The sequence below is a fragment of the Hippocampus guttulatus genome, chromosome 13 (assembly GCF_054856545.1).
Source record: "Hippocampus guttulatus isolate MCC_2025c chromosome 13, RoL_Hgut_1.0, whole genome shotgun sequence".
Taxonomy (NCBI): domain Eukaryota; kingdom Metazoa; phylum Chordata; class Actinopteri; order Syngnathiformes; family Syngnathidae; genus Hippocampus; species Hippocampus guttulatus.
This window is the reverse complement of record NC_141273.1, coordinates 11,713,053-11,731,504: the sequence shown is the minus strand read 5'-3', so window position 1 is coordinate 11,731,504 and position 18,452 is coordinate 11,713,053. Positions and strand designations below refer to the sequence as shown.

Genomic DNA, 18,452 nt, shown 5'->3' with positions numbered 1-18,452 from the left:
AACCTGTAAATGCTTGTGGCTTGGGCGATTGCAGAACGACAGAGGAGACTTTCCTGAGTTTCTCACATAGCATCTCGATTTACTACTTTGGAATCTATTCTGGTTTGAAGTTTGTCAACAAACGCGGGCTGTTTCATATAACGTTAGCCTAATAGCCTAACTGTCAAGTCTTTTTTTTATTTTTTTTACTGTTTTTAGCAAACAAGAAAACAATTCGATCACAAAGATTCCATTTGCCTCACAAAGATTTTTTTAGCAAATACCTTTTTTTTTTTCTTTTTTTGTAATTGATATTGTGAGTGTCAATTAAAAATGAAGGAGGCAATTACACGATAAAGCTAACACTAACAATAAGCTATAGCGATTCTCCGTTGACCGTTACCTGAAAGGACAATCTGTGAAAGCACAGCTTTGTTGAACTTCTATCTGATGTTGACGCCCCAAAGTGCGTTGGTGTCTGGCCTATGGAAAGAGACACAAGTGCCAATCATGCTCACGTGTTCTCTGTGTGCCTACCTACCGCGAAATGCCACTCAAACAGACTCATTATTGTATCTATCGTCAATAATCAAACACTGCTGAGATTCTACTCATTGACCCGCTCAGGCTGTAAGTGATGTACTGCGTGCACCAGCGGTAGACGAGAATATCTGCCGCCGGACTGTATGTAACCCAGAGTGGGTATGTTTACAAATGCAATGCGATCACTTTTATAGACCTTTTATTGGTCTATGCCTGTTTTTTTCCACTTTGTCATCCAAATCATTCCGAAAATCAGACGCGGAAAGTTCTTGGTTTAAATACTGAGCGCGCCACATGGTACACACGTTCGCCATCATTTGTGATTTCCTCGACTGCAGAAGAAGGCAGTGATCACAATCCAGGAAAAAGAGAACGCACTGACTATGTGTCGCTACAGATTATTTTGCCCTTGTTGATTTATGGTGCGGTTGTGCCACAGCCACACAGCAGAGTCGTGATATCCTTATAAAGAGCTACTGTTGACATTTTACGAGGAAAACATTTGCTTTTATTTACTTGTCTGATAGATATTACACCAATCATTTGCTTCACTGAAGGCCTTTGGCAGAACCTGGTTATGTCCTTCGAAAACAAACCAAAAAACCCCAAAACAAAACACCGCTAACGTTTTGTCGTACAGAGTAATGCAATTAATAAATGTTGGAGCAATCAAACATCAAACGTTTTTGACACGAGATACTTGGGGTCAAGGTCAAGGTTTATTTACATAGCACATTTAAAATACAGAAAACACTTTCCAGACTCGTTCTTTGATATCGCGCCCAATACAGTGGTATGGGGGGCTTGGAACGGATTAGGGCATTTACATGGAAAACGCGTCTCTACTTACAACATTTTCTCATGAAGAAATTTCTTCCTTCTTCTTCTTCACTTATCCCTTGACTTCTGTAAAAGTCGTTGGGGCGCCTGCGAAGCCTGTGTGTGCCACCACTCTCCTCCACCAGTCTCTGTCCTCCGCTGCTCTTTGGGACTCTGCCAGGCCCAATCCTGTCCATTCTTGGATGTTGTCCTCCCATCTCTTTTTCTGTCTTCCCCGTTTTCGGTTTCCTTTGACTGTGCCTTGCAGGATGGTCTTAGCGAGGCCAGATGAGCGGGATGTGTGACCATACCATTTTAGCTTTCGTTTTTTCACAGTAGTAAGAAGATAATCGTGTGGTCCAATTGCATCTGTGATCTTCTTGCGGACCTCTTCATTTGTCACGTGTTCAGTGTAGTGGATGTTTAGGATCTTCCGATTGCATTTCATTTCCATCGCTTGTATTCTTCTTTGTAGCTCCGCCGTGAGGGTCCATGATTCACAGGCGTATAGGAAGACTGAGAGGGCAAGTGAGCGCATTAGGTGGATTTTGGAGCGCAGACTGATGTTTTTGTCTCTCCAGATGGATTTGGAGTTTTGTCAGCACTGTTGTTGTTTGTGCTATCCTTGCCAGTATTTCCAGTCTGGAGCCTTCACATGAGATTTCTTCCAGAACACATTAATTTCGTAAGTAGAGGTACCACTGTAGCACCGGCTAAATTATTTTGGGGTTGGTAGTAGAGCTCTGCAAAAGTAAGATTTTTGTTTTTGCTGTTGTTGTTAATCTTGACTGAGACCTCAAAACATTTGGCGACACAAAAAAAAAAAACATACTTCATGCAAAGACACAGACAATGTGCCTTTTGAAAAATCCCATCTTTGTGTTGACATGACCTGATGTGAACACATCAGACCTCCTAAATCAGAAAACTAGACCAGTAGCGAATAATTTGCACTGACTCATCCATCACCTTTCGGGGACAGCGGTTACTACAGTGGACAGCTTATCATGTTATCGGATTACAGGGTGCATGAAAAGGGTGAATGAAGACTTTGCATTCGATCCTATCCAGCTCAATTTTGCGGCTCACCGATATTATCTAATTTCAAAGAGTCTCAACAACAAACTCAGTTCGAATACACGAGCAGATCTCGGTGTGATGTTCCTCATGTGAAACCAGAGACATGTGTTCTGAATTCAAGGCCCTCAAATGCTGGGATTTTGGAGGATATTTTATCAGTTCTGCAGCTCAGTGTTTCTCCACAACTAAAGCGTGAAAACGAAGCCGTCTTGGACCGACATGACAAACAGCTAAATGTAGCCTGTTGTGAAAATACACAACACTTTTCTGGGAGGTCTCCTGGGTTTGAAAAATGGCGAAAATGACACCAATAATCCTCCGGGCCATTTCTCAGAACACATCGTCATAAATCATATCTATTTGTGTCCCTGTGTTTGTGTTGGTGTGGCAGAAAAAGTGCAGCGGATCAATCTTCCAGTTCCTACTGGATGCCTGTGGTTTAAAGTGGAAATCAAGCCTATACGTCCAATTTATGTCATGGTATGACTGAGTTTTTGGCACACTCATTTGGGTGTATAACGCACGTGGAAATGTTCCAGCTCCAACCACAGAACAGGCACTTCATGAAACATCAGTGGCAACTGATGAACCATATTGTCTGGTAGCACAAGGGTCGCACTCGATGCACTCTGGATTCAGTCATGCCCGTTTGGGCGCTGTCTTTTTTCACAATCTGCCACGACTGACCGAAAATCGAATCCAACATGCGTTTCAGGCTGGTTAAGATGTGGAATGTCCTGATTTGTGCATTTGCCAGACAGCTTGTCCATCAGTTTGGTTGCCGTTATGTTCTCAAATTCTCACAGAGGCCTTTTTTCTGGCCTTCTTTCACGAATGAAAGTTCATTACGATAGACGTCCCTCACCTACCTGTGTTGATGCAGTTTTTTTTAAAAAGAGATTCAACAAGGGAACTCCATTAAAAACTATCATGTTATGATTTGGCGTTTTTGGTAGCTAAACCCTTCCAGATTTCAAACACCTCCGTGAGTCTAAGGACACTCTTTCCAAACTTCCAGGCACGTGCAGAGACCTCACTTTGCACTCTCTCTCATCAGGGGAACAAATAGAGAGGGTGGAAACCACAAGCTCCTTGAGCATTTTAAACCCAGGCCTACTGCTACCACCTAATACGACATTTGCCCCGGTAGAAAGCAACACCACGCCTAATGGAAATCCTGAAGCCCTGCAAGAGTGTTATGACAAGGGCATGACCCGACTGCCGACATTCGACAGTATTTCAACACCCTGTTTCCCATCGGGACCCACTGCAGGATCATTTGCAACAGCCAAAAAATGCTGAGGCTACTGGTATTCATGCAGTTGAGGGATCTTTTGGCACTCTGAAATGTCAAACAAAACCACTTCTTCGAAAGCAAATGAGGGTTTAGGGAATCATCTGAGACCTTGTTGATTTGGACTTAACATGAGAGGTCTTGTCAGCAATGAAGGACAACTCATCGTGAACGTAAGTTATGGAGTTTGGGTGTGAAGGCCAAATGCGTTTGGGGTACAGTGGTACCTCTACTTACGAACGTCTCTTCATTCGAAATGTTCAGGTTAACAGGAAAATATCGCCTCTTGCTACGATAGAAATTTCAAGAAGCGAAAGGTAAAAATACAGAATGGGCTGCTACTCGTACCTCCGAGTTTCCTGAACGCAACATACTCATAGCTGCTCGACCGTTGGCTATGCCCGAGCAACATCCTGGCATCCTATTGGTTTAAATCAAACGTCCTCGGATCAGTTCTTCACAAAACACCAGGCAAAAACCACTTCTGAGAGAGAACTTCAACTAAAGAGGGCAAAATATGATGAGGACGCAGTTAAAAGTTAAATGACAATGACATTTTAATTCTTTATTCTTTGTTTTTTTTTTTACATTATGCACTACTCTCATTTATTGTGCAATAATCTAAGTGTCACATGTATTTGTTACATCTTTTGATACCTCATATACAGTAAGTGTCACATGTATTTGTTACATCTTTTGATGCATTTGTATGCTTTATAAAACAATTATGTCTGAATTTTGGGGGGCTTGAAACGGATTAGGGCATTTACATGGAAAACGCGTCTCTACTTACAAAATTTTCTAGTTAAGAAATTTCTTCCAGAACCTATTAATTTTGTAAGTAGGGGTACCACTGTACTCAAAATCAAATTTTAGGCTGTAATGACAATTATCTCAAGGGGATGGAATCCAGCACTGTTTTCGAAAGAGTGAGCATGCCCGACTGACATTATGTCGGTTTTCAATGTTTACGGAGCGCTTTAAGGTCCAAAGGAACGGCCAATTTGAGCTCTCCATTGCACCTTGAAAAAAATAAAAATAAATAAATACATGATCCTCTTCAGTAACCTGTTAATGTGGACTGACTGACGCATCCGCTACCAAAAACACAGATGTCTCAAATCACAGACTAGAACATATTTAACTAATGTGTCCAGGAATAACATTCGGTTTTGTCATTAGAAGACGTATTCTTGGCCATGTGACATGCGGCCCTTCGATGCAGACAGACAGGTAGTGTATGTCCCTGTCTGGGCTCATCTTTTGTTTATAGTTTTATGTGGACATTTATTGATTTGCCAATGGTGTGGTAGAATATATTCAAAGAACATGACACTATGCTGTTCTTGGGCTCTGAATAAAAAAAGTCACTACAGACTACAAACAAACGAAAAGAACCCGGCCAGCGGAGGTCTTCCAGTGATCACCATTTTGCATCATGTAATGTATGGCACATTCATTTAAATCATATCTACAAAGCACAATGACCCTTGCCGCTTCAACAATTCTAAACACTGTTTGTTCCTGCTTCTATCTTGAAAAATGTTAAGCATTGTACAGTATTTCATGAAACCTTGACAATAATTGGTCTCACAAACAATGACTTCTCAGCCGTGTAAAAAGATGCTGACAATGCCAAAAAAAAACAACAACATTATAAAAAGAGATTCTTTATTTTTCTTAGGCTACTGAGACTCCCATAAACTCGTCTGGGACCTTCCACTGGAGGTGCTACTTAATTTTTGTAAATCACTGCGGTACACTGCTGATAAATACCGGTACTCCTGATTCCTGCCAAACATGCATCAGCATTCATGTCATGGTGTTTTAGAATATTCATGTTATTGTAAAATTTTCACCAGGCTACAAAACAACTTTGAAGATACAAATACAAATGATGTCACCAAATCTTTTTTTTTTTTTTTTTTTTAAACCCAACTTGGAACATTAAATTCTTCGTGGGTGGTAACAAAACAGGCAATGAGAGTATTCATATCATTCCTTTGGAAGTAATTGCATCAACGACTCCCAGTATTTGTTTGATGTAAAATATGTTTTAACCATCCGTTAAAAGGTCCCTTTCATGAATTTGAGAGAAGCAGATCATTGCGTGGCAAAGAACGGGTTTTTGTGCGGCCAGCGGCTGCCGAAGAAGCTTGTTTAAACAGACGCACACTGAAAGACTTAATGACCGTGTTGACAGCAGTCATTCGAGATGTCTATTGAGGCTGCCGTGTTGTGGCTGAAAGGAGGCTACAGCTGCACACAATGAGGCGGTTGGTGGGGGGGTGAGGGGTGTTGTGGTCACCTTCTCTTTTTGTAAGCTCCAGAGAAATGAGCAAAACAGGATTCCTTCAAAATGTGACTTTGGTATTTTCTTTCCCCGAGAAAACGAATACAACAACTAATACTCGATGCTGCGGCAGCATGCGCTTTGGTGTTGCCAACTCAAATTTGTCCGAGGTAGCATTTGCTCCAATGCCATCTCAATTCAACACAAGAGCACTGATGTTGAACAGGGCAGACTAAATGAGGGGCGTGTTTTGATTAAGGGCTGCACAAAATTTGGATACGTTGTTTGGATTAATCCCACAAAGGCAATATGCGATGTGCACATGCTCAAAACGTGCCGAGCAGCTGAAGATCAGCACGTGTTTAGTACAGGAGAAAACTGGAGTGGAAAATGAGATGGGTCTCAAAAGAAGCAGGCACTGTACACTTTGTTCAAGTTACCTAACAAAGAAATAACCAACATCAGTTCATTTCACAAAAACCTACAAATCAATCACTTGCTGTTTTTTTTCCATCCCCTAAATGTATCTCTCATTCCATGGCTTTGTTCCTTCGTTTATGCGCAAAAATGTGAAAGGAAAGATAGAGGCCAAGATCATTTGTGACATTCTATTCGACAGAATGTTGTTTTATGCACGTTATTGTTTGAATTTAAAGCATCTGATATTCTTGAAAGGCTTTAAAAACAAACATGATTAACCCTTTGATGCACCCTGTAACCTGATAACATGATAAGCTGTCCACCGTGGTAACCGCTGTCCCTCATAGGGTTAAAGAAAAATTGGGGGAAAAAATCCAGAACTATGCAAATCTGCAGGTGCCAAACAGCCAGTGGGCGGGGCCAACTGTGTGGACAATTTAGACCAGGGGTGCTAAACTCAGTTTTGTCAAGGCCACATTTTAGTTAGTGTTTCCCTTGGAGGGCTGTTGTGACAGAAACCATATAAAGAAGTCAAGGATAGCGGTTTCGTCAACTTATTCTCAAAGTTACTGTAATGAGGAGTTTGGGAACAAGAAAATGATTACAATATGGCTGTTATTTATTACATAAAGAAGTACCAAGAACTAAACTGAGGCTCAGAGGGGATCGAGCCTTTTCTGTTGCTGGTCCCTCTCTCTGGAATGACCTCCCACTAAACATTCGGCAAGCCTCCTCGCTGCCCATCTTCAAAACCCTCCTCAAAACTCACTTGTATTCTTTGGCATTCGACTCAGCATGACTTAGATTTGTTCTTGGTTTTACTGTTTGGTGCTTTCTACCGCCTTTATTACCGATTTGTCTTACTGTTTATTGTGCATGTTAAATTGCTCCATGTACAGCACTTTGTATGCAGCGATGGCTGTTTGAAAGTGCTCTATAAATACTGTTGACTTGACTTGACTTGACTTGACATATGATCATTTTACGTTTTGCTCGAGATTTTAGCAAGCGGCAGCCCAGTGGACCAGTGGTTAGTGCGCCGACCTCACAGTGCAGAGGTTGTGGGTTCGATCCTGGCTGCGGCCTTCCTGTGTGGAGTTTGCATGTTCTCCCCATACCTGTGTGGGTTTTCTCCGGGTACTCCAGTATCCTCCCACATTCCAAAAACATGCATGGCAGGCTGATTGAACACTGTAATTTGTTCCTCGTGTCAATGTGAGCGCGGATAGTTGTCCGTCTCTGTGTGCCTTGCGATTGGCTGGCACCTGGTTCAGGGTGTCCCAAGCCTACTCCCCGAAGACAGATGGGAAAGGCTCCACCATGCCCTGCGACCCATGTGAGGATAAAGCAGATCAAAACATGGATGGATGGATGCATTTTAGCAAGCATCACAAAAGTTTACATGTTTGATTTGCTTTCATGGTCCACATAAAATAATGTGACAGGCCAAAACCGGCCCCAGTCCTTGAGTTTGATGATTCAGAGCATCAAATTAACCATAATGAAACGTCACTGATGGTGTTGTGGTACACTCGCCTGTCTTGTGTGCAGGCGACGTGGGATCGGTTCCCGTTCAGTGATGGTGTGGATGTGAGAGTGCGGCTAGTTGTTTGTCTCTGTGTGCCGTGCTACTGCCTGGCGACCAGTTCAGGGCGTCTTCCGGCTTTCGCCCGAAATGAGCTGTACGGGTCTGCACATGTCTCAATACAGAACGATTCAAGGCGATACATTGTGTGGCATGGTTGGAGGAAGAAAAACGAGAAAACACGGACAGGCTCCAATTGATGATTTAAGACGTCGCAGCACCTCCAGGTTCCTTCACTTTCCAACCTCAAAGAGAAGACGATTAAATCTTTTTGGACAGAGCAGGGAGACACTGGCTGCTGTCTTTTGTGTGATTGCCGTGAAAGGAAAGCCACTGAGTGTCTGATTACAGAAATCTGTTTCACTTTATCTCAAAGGTCATTCCCCGTTTGTCGCAGCTGCAGCAGCACTCCTCCGATGAATTCAAACGCGAGCTTTCATAATATGTTTTCAATTGTGAGCCTGCGCGTACTGTGAAGGAGCAAACAGGTTGATTCCCGGCAAGAAAAAAATAGATATATGTCTTATGGCGTGAGAAGACCTCAGACACTACCGCGCTGCCGAATTGAAACACGCAATAAATCTGAAGTTGAAAATGGGCTGTGTGGGAAAATAAATTGTGTCAGCAACTCATCTTTTCATCCTAAACAGACATTTGACATCTCCTCAGTGTCTAATATTAGCTTTTCCTGCTGGGACCAGTATCTATGATGGGGTCGATGGGTTTAACATGAAGATGAGAAGCTGATCTTGTGTATGGTCTAGCACTTTCCGTCTGTGTACTGGTCACATGATCTCTCCCCCAAAAAGTGTGAAAACTATTTTAGACGCAACTCCTTTTCTCAGATTTCCACTACACCGTTTTCAATGTGATACTTTTTTGTTTTTGTTTCTTTAAAAGGCTCATGTACAGACATTGCTGTTTCAGTCATCCTGTGTCATTTGATCCAGGAAACATGAAAGGGCAACGAGCAGGTCAAAGAAGGGGCCACTCAATTTCGGGACAGCAATGGATCCAGCTTAGTTTTATTCGGCAATGTCGATACAAAACGAGCAACTCTTGGTCCAGTTTTGCATTTTTGAGCTTCTGACCCTTCATTCAAAAGTTCAAGTTGCTTTTATGTGAGATGAGTGTGGTTCCAGACCAACTCCAAAGTGTTGTGAGGTAATCTTTGTTGTGAAGAGGCTCGTTTTTTTTAGCTTGCCGCTATCCGCTTACTGACTAATTACTTTGTATGTTAAAGTTTTCCTTTTTATTTTAAAATGACTTCTTTGCGGACTTTCTGCTATCAAATCATGGAACATTTCGCTCGGGAAAAGTGTGGAAACGAATGGTAAGATAAGATATCCCTTTATTTGTCACGCAATGGGGAAATTACAGTCAGAATTCAGAAAGGAAAACGCTGGGTAGGGAGAGGGAAAAAAAACACGCTTGAACTATCCTCTTCCGAGGATAACTTAAGTCCAGGATAAAAAAAAGACCCTAGCACATAAATAAGCATATGACAGTTACAACAAGTCACAAGACATAACATGTAATAAGGGGGAGGATGAATGGGAAGGGGGAGGAGGGGGGTGACCGCGACGCGCCCGAATACATCCATCCATCCATTTTCCGATCCGCCTTATCCTCACAAGGGTCGCGGGGGTGCTGGAGCCTATCCCAGCTGTTTTCGGGCAGTAGGCGGGGGACACCCTGAACTGGTTGCCAGCCAATCGCAGTGCACACAACCATTCATGCTCACAATCACATCTCGGGACAATTAGTGTTCCATTAGCCTGCCATCCATGTTTTTTGGAATGTGGGAGGAAACCAGAGTACCCGCAGAAAACCCACACAGACACAGGGAGAACATGCAAACTTGAATTGAACACTGCACCTCTGCACTGTTAGGACGTGCTAACCAGTCAACCACTGTGCCGTCCACATTGAGATAATGAAATGCAAATGTGCTAATGGTGTAGTCACATTTGGCAGTTAGTTTTCAACAATGGGTGCAAATTGACAGGTCTGAATATGGATAACAGATGGCGTGGGATGTGCATTACAACTGTCCACAAGACTGGAGGGGAATAACAGTATCAAGTGTGACTAATAGTACCTGTGATGAACTTAACATTGGGCTCAGACATTGTTTGTACCTTGTATAACAATCGTCATCCTCATATTCCGATTCAAAAAGACCACCAGGGGAACATTTGCGCTCATGTGACGTTGGGCTTTAATGAGCGTAATTCATCAATACAACGCTCCTGTCAAGTGCGCAGATGTGGAGCTTCAATTCCGTCCATTTTTACACCGCTGATACATTCAAACAGCAGTCAATCAGATCGGTGTGAGTCATCCTTTTTGTGCTGCCTGACTCAAAAGCATCTGCTTCCTCATCTCATTCCCACTCTCCTCCCAATGGTCAGTCCTGGGATTGTTCACATTCCCATGCACGTGGTCAACAATGACAAACAACTTGTGAACAGATCAAAAGTCATTTGCAATTCCACCAACTAAAATGATGTGTCCCTCTGTCGCATATCCAGTCCAAGTGCTCCCATTCGCCACTGAACCATGAATGTTCCTAAATCATTTAATATTGTCAGCTCTATGGAGAATTGTCATGTGTAGACTGTTGCTCTTGGAAGGGAGAGACCTGACTTCTTCGTAAGGTTAAAAAAAATGCTAATAAGTCCAACAATAACAATAAAAAAATGATAAGACGTCCTATTGATTCGAAGCATGACACGAGGACGACTGTTGGCTGTTAAAGAAGACCAGATGATGGGTCGAAGGTGTTTTCATCCACTGGGTTTCCAATAGTCATATTTTCTAAGATGATGGCAACAGGAGAGCAAAGCAGCAGATGCCGAAACTTGTCCGTCTGCATTCAACCATTTTGTAAAGTTTGTCTCAATTTAGCTGAAGTGCTCATTAACAGCAACTTCACTGACTCATTGCTTTGGATTGGCCACTGCTGAATATTGTAATGGAGTGTGTGATGATCTCCTGAGCGGGAAAGACCTCGAGTGAGACCAGACTTAAAAGAAATGACCTCATATTTTTCTTTGTCTTTTGTCACAATGCCACAAATGCTTTTCGTGTTACTATCCTGATGAACTTGGAGCTACTTCCTTCGCTTTGTCATTGGGTTCTGGGTATAACCCAGTGTGAAAGTACTCCTAAGAGTCACACTAAAGCGAGACTAAACATAGCTAAACATAGCTAGCTCGCTACCTTGCTCAACACACTTGTACCTGCTATGAAAAATAGTGGGGTTCGAACCACTTGGGTATGCTTTAAATAGAGTTCTCACAAAAAGGAAGTGATACTTTACAATTTTAGAGTGAACCTAAAATGCACTACTGGTGGGAATAATCAGAACAGAGAATGGAGGAATCATGACAGGAGGATTTAATTCACCTCGAAAGATTTGAATGCACATGCAAACTATTCATTAATTCACTACTTTTATTCTCTATTAAGGAGCTGAATGGCAAAACTCACACAATTTTGACACAGGATCAGACCGATAAATCGGAAAACCCTTCCCGATGCCTTTCTGTGACGCTTCTAGTCTCCCAGACTTTCTTTCTTTCCACCCGCTGATAACAATGTGAAACTCTAAGCTCAGTAGCCAACAAGGCTGAACATTTAATCGAATTTAAATCAATATCACCGTGTACTAGAGGCTGCAGTTTGTCGTAAAATTTGAAAACTCTTTAATTTTTTATTTATATCGTGTCGAGATAAGGTCAGTGCTTTCGAAGTGAAGTTCACATGTTGACCAAGTTCACGTTTACATTGTTTGATGAAACAAGAAAGTTTGAAGTGTCAAGGCCACATATTTGTTCGCATTATTGTATTGCTGAAATCTGATTTATGATTTATGACTCCTGATACCAATTTTATATCCACCCTCAATTTCACACTGACCTCAGTAAATCATAAAATGGCCGCCTACGCAGCTTCTTGGCAGTTTGCGTGACAGCGGGTCGAACCCAAGAAAGTGTTTACAGCATGCAGTAATCGTTTCTGGCCAACATATAAAAGCATGTTTGGAAATTAATCAGCCCTTTTTGTGTTCCATCAAAGCTGGAGAAGTGCGAAAGGAGAAAAATTGGCAAAAATCTGTTTGTTTTCAGGGCTGCTCACAAAAGTGGTCTATAGAGATGAGTCGTTAAATAGATTCTTGGTCAAGTGTTTCCCAAAGATGCTCAACTGACGAGTGAAAATATTTACTCGAAGTAGTCGCTGAGGGAAATCATCAGCTGGTATTAGCACTCAACAACTCAACACAAATTGAATACAGCGGTGTTGATGTCACACAATCACAAATACCGAAGCCAGACATGTGGAACGCACTTCAAACTGGAGAAATTGCAACATACAAAGGAAGGATTCGAATTGCTGAACAGAAAGAGAGACCAACATTGGATTTGATTGATGTTGTTGAGAGTTTAATGTCAACATTTGTTTGGTTTACAACTTTGGAAGAGCGGACTTGGGTTGTACAGTCATTGAAAAGAAACAAAAAAACAAAAGAACTAAAAGATGTTGAAAAGCAAAGTAAATAAATGAAAAGTAGCTTACTAAAATTACGAAAAGTGTAAGGACAGGATTTTGGAACAACAGATTATTAAAATGCTTTAACCCTTTCATAAACCCTGTAACCTGATAACATGATAAGGTGTCCACTGTCGTAACCGCTGTCCCCTCAGAAGTTAAAAGTCCTCCTTCGTAGGTATGGGAAAAAGGCACCTTTTTTCGCATGGCAGATTATTCCATTTTCATGCAGCAGAACAGCTGAATGCCGCTTCACCATGTTTGCTTTTAACTCTAGGCTCCACTAATTCAAAGCCCTAATTGGGTTGTATTCCATGAGCATTCAATGTTTATTGACCAGCAGCAGAATGTTCAAGTATATTTTATAACTGACTGGGAATGTCATCATTTTCCCTTTATAGCAACTGACCACCCCTAGAATGCTTTAGGACGGGAACATTTCTCTCTGAAGGTTCTGAGCTCCTGTTTCAAAGTCAGTGTTTTATTGAGTCCAAAAATGCTTCCAGGAGGATCACATAACAGATCTGCCTGGATGTAACGGAATCTCCCACAATTGACGTTATGTAAATCTCTTTTGGCCTGCACACTACTTGACTCAAAAGCTTCTCCGCAGCTTGAAGTCGAGCATTGCACGCAGTTTTGTCTCCGTGGGTGAATTTACCCACAGTGCAGGGATTCTAATTCGAAATTAAAGATTGTGCATCAAAACAGGAATAATGAATTAAAGACAAAGTTAGCCTCACCTGTAACCCTAAATGAGGATATGCTAGATTGAACACGGATGACTGTGCCCTGTTATGCTCTATTAAATATTTAATAGGGTATTAAGAATGTGTTCAGTGTCAATGTGCGCAGTCTTAAAGGTGAATGTAGTGGCTTAAAGAGTGCCCAATTACACTCTGTGACCTGATGCAAATGTTGCCACTGAATCCCGCGGACTTATTACGTGACAAAAAGCAACAATTTAGCGCAGTGCAGAGATGTAATTACATTCTCCGGGAGTCGGAATACAACCCCTTCTTTCCACTTGCTTTGTTTTGAAAAATGAGGCCAGATGAAGAAAAGCAAAAAAAAAAAAAAACCCCCAAAAAACGTTGGGCCGGCCCACTAATACTGCCTGAAAGCATAAAAGAGGATGGAGACAGATCCGCCTGTCTCCAAGAATTCAGGCGCTATTTTCCACTGAGACATGTGGATAAACATCAAGCGGAATGGGCTGTCTTCGGGTAAAGTGACAGTGGGCAGTGACAGCTCCAACTCACGTCTGCACTGCCATGCCTGCAAACAGAAGGGACAAGGAGATTCCACTGGAACCCCACTAATAGGCTGCACGAGGCAAAAGGGAGCTTCTTGAGAAGGAGAAGTGGAAGGAAGGCGAGCTGGACCAAGGCGGAGAGCTGCGCTGCCTGTCCTTTCGGCGAGTGGAATGGGAAAAATAAACACAGCGGTTTTTAACATTCAATCATGGGATCCACTGGTGTGCGATTCACGGCCTTGGGCAAAAAAACGGCGACTCCCTTTTGTTTTCATTAAACATTTTTCAACTATCCAATAAAACAAAAATATAATAAGCATTTGCTCGGAGTTCCTGCTATTAAGGGGCAAAACAAAGTCGACGACATGACAAAGTGCAGCTGGCTTGAGTCGACGGTTTTACTTTTTGGAGTTTCTTGAGTTTATTCAGCAGTCAAATATTGTGAGGGCCAAAACTAATGAACAAATCCTTGAATAATCCATCCATAATCCATCCATTTTCTAATCTTTTTATCCTCACGAGGGTCGCAGGTGTGCTGGAGCTTGTCCTAGAACTGGTTGCCAGCCAATCGCAGGGCACGTAGACACACAACCATTCACCATTCATGCTCACAATCACAGCTAGGGACAACTTTGAGTGTTCAATTAACCTGCCATGCATGTTTTTGGAATGTGGGAGGAAAGTAGAGTACCCGTAGAAAACTCACACAGGCACGGAGAGAACATGCAAACTCCATACAGGAAGGCCGGAGCCAAAATCGAACCCTGTACCTCTGGACTGTGAGGCGGATGTGCGAAGGTGGCAAATAGTCTGGCTTTTTGTCAACTCCGCGATTTCCACATCTGTTCTCAAACGGGTCGCCGAAATGTTGGCATAAATAATGTTGGAGGCTCTCCAATTTCAGCTCAATTTGTAGAATTAGACACGTTTCCTTCCCGACTCGGCTCCGCTTGGCATAGTTTGACGAGCATGAGCGGGAGCCGCAGCTTTGCTTTCTCTGGTCAGACGACCATCGATGGACAACAGGAGTCACATGACTCACACTTGAAGGAGACTTGCTGAAGAAATATTTCTTCGGGCTACAGTTGTCTGATATTTGTTTCAGTTAACTTAAAATAACAACAACAATAATCGCATTATGATGATGATGATGATGATGATGATGATGACAAAAAGTCGTGCCGGGTGTGGGACTCGGGATGGGGGCGTGGGGGGAGAGCAAGTCCCTGACGGGGGCGGATTGCCCAGGAGGACGAGGAGGAGGAGGAAGTTTGGTTGCACAGTGAGCTCATGTTTGCATGCTTGAGTGATACAGTATCACACAATTGTTGATACTGTATCATTATAGGCTTGACCATAAATATTTTTCAGAACCCCCCCCCCCCCCCCCAAAAAAAAAAACCCACGGGTCCTCCAAAAGAAGCTCAGCTCTGATAAAACTGTTAGCTGTCAAAACTGGACAAAAACGATCACATTTGGCCCATATCTCAAGAGATCTCAAGGCCAAATAAAACGGTCCCCTCCACTGTGTTGTCGTACACAAAATGTGTCTCGGCTGTGGTGGCCGGTGGTAAGAACCGAAAATAAAATGTAGAGTGTGAATATATATCATGTATTTTGTTATTTTGACTTCAAAATGGCGCCGCGAGAGTGGCTGCCTTTCCAGCAGCTCCTATATTTTGTTGTTCTACTTCTTCCTTTCATAACTTTGCTGCTGTGAATTGGGAATTTCTCCATTGCGAGACTAATAAAGGTTTTCTTATCTTATCTTATAATTGTGACACATCTAGCCTCTACTGCAGGGGTTGGCAAATGCTTTTACTCAGGGACCACATTTGATGTTTTTTTTTCTTTTAACACGACCACGGTGGCTATCCATAAAAGGGCAAAGGGGAAGTGATGTCACTTTGTAATGATCGGGCAGCTGCGCTTGTGTGGAGAGTCTTGAGTGATATTGCTTGATGGAGACCAGCTGCTGACTGACTCATTTCTACCCCAACGGGGAGAAGCAGAGAAAGTGAGGGAGGGAAATCAGCTCCCACCCTGCAGACAAAGAGCAGACGCTGCCAACTCCATGGCCCCTTTCACACTTACGAAACAAATTTAATTCAATTTGTACTTCTCTTTTTGATCATAACACATGGCTCGACCGGATTTCCCGGCGGGCCATTGTTTGACACTTGTTTGTTCAATTTTCAATTTTTTTCTTTGAATCTGCTGATTCCCTGCCGCAGAGTCGAGGAATTTTTCGAGCTAATAAATTAACTGTTGACACTTTAAGAATCATTGAAAACCATGACGCACTTGGACCACCATTTAACTTGCCCGGCCTTGCGCAGATCATTACAAAAAAAAGTATTTGCCCAGTCAGATATATCCTGCCTACGCTGCAGAGCTCCAAACAATTTCTAAATGCTTGGCGACCGGAATGCCTACCATACGTGTCTCAACAAGTCTACTCTGAATCATTTTACAATTAGTACAAAATGCTATTGTTATAGTTTTAACCTTTGCTCTCTCTTCTCCAAATTGGCCATTCAGAATCAATGACAAGATGACGCAGGCTACCTTTAATACCCCGCTTGACCTCGACTAATTAGCTACTTGAGACGAGCATTTGACAAGATTTTCATCCATGGCATGTAACCATTAGAAAATGGTCCTTGGTTTGGGTTTTTGTACAAAGTAAAATCAATTTCCACCCGAAGGTGCTATTTTTGTACTCAACACATCCACAATCGCATTGTATTATGGGACGCCGGCATGGTAAAACATACGCGAGCTTAAAATATCCGCTAGCCTGCAATCATCCGCTAGCATGCGATGATTTTAAAAAGGGAGCGGGAGCAAAACCGAGTCCGGTTATACTTGATTGACATTTTAGCAATGCAGTCACGTCATTTTTGACATTATCTGTGCTTTCCCGGCTCCCGTGCCCCAAATGTTCCAAAATGGATGACAAGATCCTCAATCGTCCACACACCGTACGGCCGCATAGAACACATTCAACCAGCATTGACACAATCAGAGATACTTTACTGCTCATTTAATGAAGTCATCCACCAATCTGCATTCCGCGCTGATGCCGTTTGTCACAGATGTTAGTTTTAATGCTCTAAGTCACAGCTGAGAGTCTGGGGAGTCACGACAGCGTGTTTATGTCTGTGAAGATGATTCCAAATGATAAACATCCGGAATTTATCTGCCTCTCGCTTCTGAGGAAAGACATTCAGTAGTCATCAACATTGGATGAATCCAATATAATGTAAGCGCAGCTCAGTAGCTACCGCAGGCAATATGACTCAGGCTCCAATGTCCTCACATACACAAGCATTTTTTAAAAAGTCTTCTTTGACCTCAGTCCAACGTCGTAACAATTTCCTCGTAAAAGATCAAAGAAACAACCATCTATCAGGCTACTTCAGCCAAATGGAAGCTTGAAGAAAGTCACCTCTGGAAAAGTCACAATAACACTCATTCACCACATGACTTGAAGTCAAAATATGGCCAGCCTATAAATAACTTTGTATTCAACTGCATACTTTTATGCTTGGATAAGATAATAAAATTGGTTTATGTAAGGACATGTTGGCTGAGATGTTATTATCATAAAAACAGACTCACAAATCTAATAAATTGAGAAAAAATGTATGACACAAATAATGGGGTTTTTTTTAAACAAAGATGTTTGTGCTCAGATTAAACTGATCTAGGTTGAATGTGTTTATGTAAGTACAAAACCTCATCAGTGACGTAGTGCCTGCCTTGAAAAGAACCTCCAAGGTTCTAATGCTTAGAGCAAGCACCGTTATGACTGAAACCATATAAAGAAGTCAAGAATAAATGTTTATTCACTTATTGTTTATGTTACTGTAATGAGAGGTTCAGTAGAATTTGAAATTTTGGTAGCGATTTTAGCAAGCATCATGAAAGTTGACAACTTTGATTTGCTTTAGCGGGCCACAAAAAATGATGTGGCGGGCCTGATCTGGACCCCGGGCCTTGAGTTTGACACACATGCCTTAGAGTCTTAGACTAATAAAAGGGCACATACACTGATGGAAAGCACTCCTGCCGTCACCTCCTTTAAACCCAAACGAGGACACAGCTGCCGACAAACAATAAAGACACACACATGCCGTCTCTGATAAAAGAAAGCTGAAAAGCGGAGTCATTTTTTCCATGTACATACCACCAGTCCGGGGGAGGGCGTCTTCAGATTGTGAGAACTTCTGTGACGACACTGAAACTTTGCCCTTACATGGCAGCAGTGGTCCTCATATTTTGTCCGGCTGACGGGGATAGCCACTGTGGAAGTCCAAGAAAGAACGGGCTTTCAATTACGTAACAGACTTGGCCGTGACGTTGTGCGTATGCTGAAAGCCTCAACACTCAGCCTCATCGGATTTCTCAATGGTGGTGGCTGGAATGTTTGGTATGGCCGGCGAGAACGCGCAGCAGAAAAATCCGTTGTTTGTTAATCCAAACAAACCCGTTATTGTTCTTGCAAAGAGAACCGCAGATGTTTTTTACAGCCAAATCATGCGAGGAGGTGAATGAAACAACAGATTGGCGAAAAATGGAAGGAAAAGCGTTGTCAGCCAACATCGCGCGCTAAAAATCATTGCCA

General features: G+C 42.4%; 1 protein-coding gene across 2 annotated transcripts in view; it reads right to left on the bottom strand.

The window, feature by feature from the left end:
• Window positions 1–18,168, bottom strand: part of LOC147196362 (KATNB1-like protein 1) — a 30,253-nt gene extending 12,085 nt beyond the window's left edge. Inside the window, exons 1-2 of one of the 2 annotated variants that reach the window (XM_086128014.1) lie at window positions 18,015–18,168; window positions 383–462 (exon numbers count right to left, since the gene is read on the bottom strand). The gene's annotated coding sequence lies outside the window, so the exon portion shown is untranslated. The remainder of the gene's footprint in view (window positions 1–382; window positions 463–18,014) is intronic. The other variant, XM_086128013.1, reaches the window with a different exon arrangement.
• Window positions 18,169–18,452: the final 284 nt, after the last annotated feature.